Here is a 6382-nt window from a genome sequence, read left to right as displayed (position 1 = left end):
TCCACTTGTTTTTCAGCTTAATCTCCCACTCCCTAGTCTTGTTTTATATGCATGCTGTGCATGAAGGAAACCAGAAGTTGCAGCTCTTCCTCATTACTGTGTCTGCCCTAGTTTTGAAATTCTTTGAGGTGTTAAGTGTTCCCGGGCTCTGATCAAGCAGAGTGCCAGCCCACGCTCCCTTCCTCAGAATCCTGCATGTCTTTTGATCCCCACTAAAGGCATTCACTTTCTTTCTCTGCGCAGACCAGAATATTTTAGGTTTTTAGAGATTAAACTAATTATTTTGGGGGTATTTGTTCCATCTCCATGCTATTACGTGGCTGAAACAAGTTATCTTTCATGCTCTGATACCAACAGATGCCTCCTGTTTGTTTAACGTATTTGTGAATGCAGCAGCCTCATTTCCCCGGTACAACAGAGGCTCCTGACTGCAGCTGCTGATGTGCAGACCACAGGCTTCACCCTTATTTAACAATGACTCTTGTATAACTCCTCCGCTGCGATCTGGGGCAGCTCCAGAGACTGTAATCGCTTCTGGGCTGTAACAGCAGGACACAGTGATTTGGAGCACTGCTCTCAGTGCAAGGTTTTAATTTTGGGGGGAATTAAACGCAACACTTCATTTAAAAGCACTATTAAGAAGGACTGGAATGATACCACAGATGACATTACAGAGAGTTCTGAGAAGAGCAACAAGACTCATTCCAGGGCTTAAGGAGATGAGTTACAATGACACCCAAGAAACATACAGTAATCCTTTCATTCTCAGTGATATATATAGGTGGGTATTTGATCGAGGATTTCAAAAACATGATTGGCTCCAGCCACTGCAGAAACTGTAACTCATTTATGTTCAGCAAGGAGAACATCCAGACATTACTGGAAGAGTTTAAATCTAATTTCTTACCAACGGTAGATAGAAGAATAGCACAAATAGCAGAACATAGTAGAAAATACATTTTTCACATAAAGAATTCCCACTATAGGATGGCGTCACATTGTGTGGGCAGAGATCTCAGCTTGAAGAAATGTGATAGCATACCAGTGTATCAGAAGGCAATGAGCTTCAACAGGCTTCTTGGCCTGCTTTCTGAATTTCGTTTTCTTTATGGACTTAAATATATATATAGTAGAACATATTTGAATTTTACACAGTTAATCTAAATTTTACAGGCTGGGGGCGTATGGGATTTAAACAGCTAAATGAACAATCCAGACTGAAAGGATTAAAACAAACATGAGCACAACACATGTTTTTAAGCTCAAGTATTTTACAAGAAGTCTAACTGCTACAACAATATTAATTTTCCTTTCAGCATGCGAGAGAAATCAAGCAAAGCAGAAAGGGATGGGCACCGCCTCACAGTGCTGGGCTCAATTCCTGGGGTGCTGTCTGAGTGGAGTTTGTATGTTCTCCCCGTGTTCGTTAGATATTATGTCCTCTCAAATCTGAATCCAGCCGTCATTAATTCAAGTGTGGCCTTATTTTCTGCTTGGGCAGGATTGCCCATCCAGTTCTTCCATGCTGTCTTTGATTTTAAGTTATATGTCTTGGCGTATGCTTAGGTAGTGTCACCCAGTCCTGAACGGAAAGAGGCTGAGCTGAACTTATTATAATTATTTTGTAAAGGAGCAGACTAGTAAGTACAGTACCCTGCAGAATATGGAGTACAAGACTAAGGGAAAACAGAGCCATCCCTGAAACTCTAGGGTATTCTGTATCACCTTGTACTGTGTGCAGGCCCTAATGTATCTTCCCTTGTTAAAAGCTGGTACTTATCATGGGCTTGTAAGTGTGATTTAGACAAATCAGGAAAATACCAATGTTTTCTTAAGCATGTTAAAACAAGACATGAGTCATTTCACACTGACAAAGTCTTGCACTTGAGCAGTCTGTTATTACTGTGGGCAGGGAAGCAGACAAGTTACCCTGCGCTCTACAGAGAGGAAGCACGTCACTGCCAGTCTCCGGCGTGATGGATCTGAACTCTGAAGGGGAGCAGCATGGCTTTCTGGAATCAGTTAAGAAGAGCAAAATCAGTGTCTGTGTTTTCCAGCTTCTTTAAAGGGCCCTGTGTGTGCTCATTGATATGAACCCGTGTTTATTTGTTACTGCATTTTCCTCATAATGAAGAGTGATCTTGGCCCTTTTTCCATCTCTATTAACAAACTGTAGGTGGCTGGTGCTAATCAATATTTCAAGTTTTTAATTGCTAGCATGCATGATTCATTTCTACTGTACAGAAATATAAACCTAACAAGCCATTAAAACTAAAGAAAGTTCATCTTTAAATTGGGAGCATTACCATGGGATAATGCAGACTGGTTCAGCATCATTGTAATGTGCCTGTGGGCTTGTTGTCTCATTTAGAACAGTAGTCATTATCTTATGAAGATCGCAACATTAATTGGATCTTGTTAGCTTATCTGCTGCGGTGTGAAATTTTACTTCGAAACTATTAAGGGGAAGCATGACATTAAGGAATGATATCCACAAATGCTTGTCAGAGAATTAACAATGCAAAACCTTTGGCTATAGGAAATTGAAAAATAAGTGAATTCACCTCATTGTGGAAGAGCTTCTTGCGTGTCCTAGGCTATTTGTAGTTATTTGACACCTTAACCCATTCAGACTTTTTGTATTTTCTAAGCAAATGAATTTGAATTGTAGTCTGGTGTAAATGGATAAAGAACTGAAATATATAACGTTACGCTTTCTTGGAGAACAAGTCTCTTTTGGAGCTGCAAGGGGCATAAACATAAAATACTGCAGCTTTTCCCTTAAGCATCTCATCGTTATTCTTCTTCTAACTTCCAGTTTCTCTGTAGTGAAAAATGAAACAGGGGAAACAAGTAGAAACTCAGGGGAGGCAAACGCAGAGCAGGGATCAGGAGGCGTCTCTTTACCCGAGGGGTCATGTGCGGACACCCAGCCATGCTGACAAAGCCAGGATCTCGGCTCCTTTCAAGAATGATGCCTTTCCACCGTGCTGGCTTCTCTTACATAGAAGTCTGCCAGAAATGTAAAAGTGATTTATCTGCCAGTCCATCAGCTAATCCGTCAGGAACTCAACTGTCATTCAACCACAAAACTTTGTGTTTAGGTCCTTGACTCAGACCTTCTTGTTGCTTAACTCTCGATATTGCAGCCCCCACAGAGTGTCTAGGGGCTCCCCACAACAAAATAAACTTTTTCTCATCCCCACTCCCTGGTTTAGAAAAGCGTAAGATCAAAACACTGATAATGGACCTGCTTTTTGGAAATGATGGATAATCTGTGTACACACAGTTCTCCATTTAGTATTTCATACATAATAACACTTTTTTTTTATAATAGTTATAGGCTTCAGTTGGATTTTTCATTTAAGTCGGATGCATTTCTTGAAATGGCCAGGCAGAAAAGATGAAGACCCCTGAAAATAAAGCCAAGCTCTGTTCAGTTTTTTGTCTGATTCACACTAAAGAGTTAGAAGGTTTATTTATAGACTCACTCCAATATTAAATGGCATTGTGTGGGTGACAATCCACTGTGACTCATGTCAACAGCAAATACTGATAGCTTATACAGAACTTTCAGAAAGATGTAATAAGTCCAGTGTTTGTTCTTTCAAGGGAGATCAATGAAAAGGAATGAGACAGCTGATGAAGGAAGCGCTGGTATTTGTTTTTCAGCTTACGCACCAGGAAAACGTAGAAACTAGCATACTAAGGCAGGAAACATCTCACAGCAGACTTTTTTGGAGCAGTAGCAGCCTCCGTTGGAGTCCTCCACCACCTACTTACAATCTGGAAAGAGCACTCACTTTCTTTTGCTCAGAACATAACTTCCTTTGGGTTCTCGAGAGTTTGGGGAAAATGAAAACCAGGGACTGTGCAGGTGTGAAGGACAAGAGGTGCACATACCTGCTTTATACCCTCTCCCTCCCAAAAAAACCCCAAGAGTGAGATTGGAAATAGCTCACATCAGGCACTGCAGGTCACCGGGGGCTTCAGTTCAACTATATAGTATTTTCTCTATTTATCTTGATCATTTCCTAATCCTTTCTTATAAGACTAGCATCCTAGATGACAGTGAACAAGTGTTTAGAAATGGTAGGTGTGGCAGAGTGAGAGGCTTCTTCGCAAAGCCAGCATTTTGGCTCAAACCTGAGCTGTGGTGTGGCCTTGAGCCAAGATTGCTGCTAAGTAACTAAATAACTGCAATGTATACAATAAATATCACACAGTAAGGATATAATACAACAAAATAAGAAAATTCAGCTAAAAAAAATGATAAAGACACGTCTTCCACTTTCCTCTGTTCGATGGTTATTTGTCAATCAAGAGATTGAGGCTGGAATCTGAGCACATGGCAGGAGTGAAAAGCACTTAAAAAAAAAGATGACACTTTCAGAACCACACTTTAAGAGTTGATGGAGCTAAACTATTCTTCCCTTTGCTAAGGTCTGGGTGTCTTGTAGCAGGCAGCGGGCTTTAATGTACAGCATAATCAGACCTGTGCCCGGAGCCGAAAGATCGTGAAAGATTTCCTTGGCAAAATGATGACAAACCCTTGAACGAATTCAGGAGCAGTGGAGCTGGTGTCATGGTGGCCATAAATTTCCACAGACTCCAGTCAGATAATGAGCATACAATCAATTGCCCAAATCTCTGATGGAGTGCCCGTGCGCTGTATAGGAGGTACATGTAATTACCCGCTCTTCAGCGGATCTAGACTGTCTATCAGCCTTTCAAGCCATTACGGCTCAACATGACATTTTCCATTACGACATGACAGCTTCGCTTTATGGTTGAATCCTGGGAAGAGGCAGTTAACAGCAGCTAAGCGAGAGGGGCATGCTGGGTAAGTCACTGTCAAGGCCCTTCTGTCCGAGTCCCCAAACCTGACCTCCGTCCCGCTGAAGAATTACAAGCATGGGCTTAAGAAGCATGTCAGAAAGGACAGCAGAGAGGGCAGGAAGGATTATTGCCACGGAGGCCAAATAAACGTTTTTTTTTCCTCGGTACGACGGTACTCAATATTTAAAGTACTATTAAATATTAATTAAAACATATCTGAGGCAATAACGGCAAACTTCTAAGCAGCAAAAAGAAAATGGCTGATGAACTAAAATGAGAATTTCACTCTGGGGTTCACCAAGGAACAAGTCAAGGACATGCCTCAGGCAGCAGAGGGCCAAAGTCCTTTATTAGACAATTAACATAGAAAAGGCAGAAGTGTTTCAGGTACTAGAGGCTCTCAAGATTAATTACACAAGAGATTATAGACCCATAAGTCTCACTTATATTACATGTAAGGTTATTGACAAGTTTTTAAGTTATAAAAAGGGGGTAATAGCACACTTACCAGTCAGAGTACATCTGAAGAATCGGCCGGAATGATTTAATCAGACCAAATGAACTTGGGCAAAGTATTAAAAAAAAACAAGAAAAAGTACCAATTTTGATTCTAGGGGGAAATAACTGCATTGATGACTTCCAAGCAAATCAATGGACTTAATGAATGAGAATTTCTCATGGTGTGCTTGTACAACACCCATTGTTCTGGGCAGGTTAGTGTAATTATAATAAACTAATAAACACGCAGTTGCAAAAGGAAAATGAAGATTTTCTTAAGCTTGAGCACCTATCTATAAAAGCTATATGTAGACAAAATTAGATATACAGTGCTGGGTATTAATGGTTAAAACCCCAGAAAGATGGAAGATATATTATAATTTTATATAAGGAAGAATGATGTCTGTCTTTACTTGAGGTGCTACAAATAGGACTCCCTCTAACGATGGCCTGTCAGTCATGCTGTTCTCCTGAATAATAAGAGCAATGTTATGCAAATAGCCCATTACTCTGACACTTTTCACTCGTTCTGGTCCCTGAGCTGTATTTCCCTGCATGTCAAGTGGAATAGCTAAGAGAGAGAAGTTTCTGCCCCTCCTCAGACTTCCACTCAAGGAAACTTCTCACCCATTCCAGCGGGAATCGGAACGCTCAAACGGAGAGCAACGCTGAGCGCTGGTGGATCTCTGATCTCTGCAAACTTTACTGACGATTTGTCACGAGGGATCCTCTGTTCCTGCCTGGGTGTGGCTGCCGCATTCCCCAGATGTGTAGCCCCCGGGAATTCTTTTGCTGGTGGAAGCTCCTCCCAAACACAGCAGTAACCCACAGGCCATCGAAAATCTGCCAGATTAATATCCAGAGTAAAGGGCTGCGCAGAAGAACTGCTAGTTACAGAAATGCAGAATCTCCGATCACTGCTGGCAAAAAGTGTATGGAGTGCCCATCAAAAAAGTATTTATGTGAGAAGAAAGGCCTTCCAAACTAAATGTCCAAGAAAACAAAAGTTTTACAAACGACCACCACATGAAGCCCTTTCTCAAAG

This window comes from Lepisosteus oculatus, chromosome 11 (assembly GCF_040954835.1).
Source record: "Lepisosteus oculatus isolate fLepOcu1 chromosome 11, fLepOcu1.hap2, whole genome shotgun sequence".
Lineage (NCBI taxonomy): Eukaryota > Metazoa > Chordata > Actinopteri > Semionotiformes > Lepisosteidae > Lepisosteus > Lepisosteus oculatus.
Note: the sequence above shows the minus strand (reverse complement) of the source record.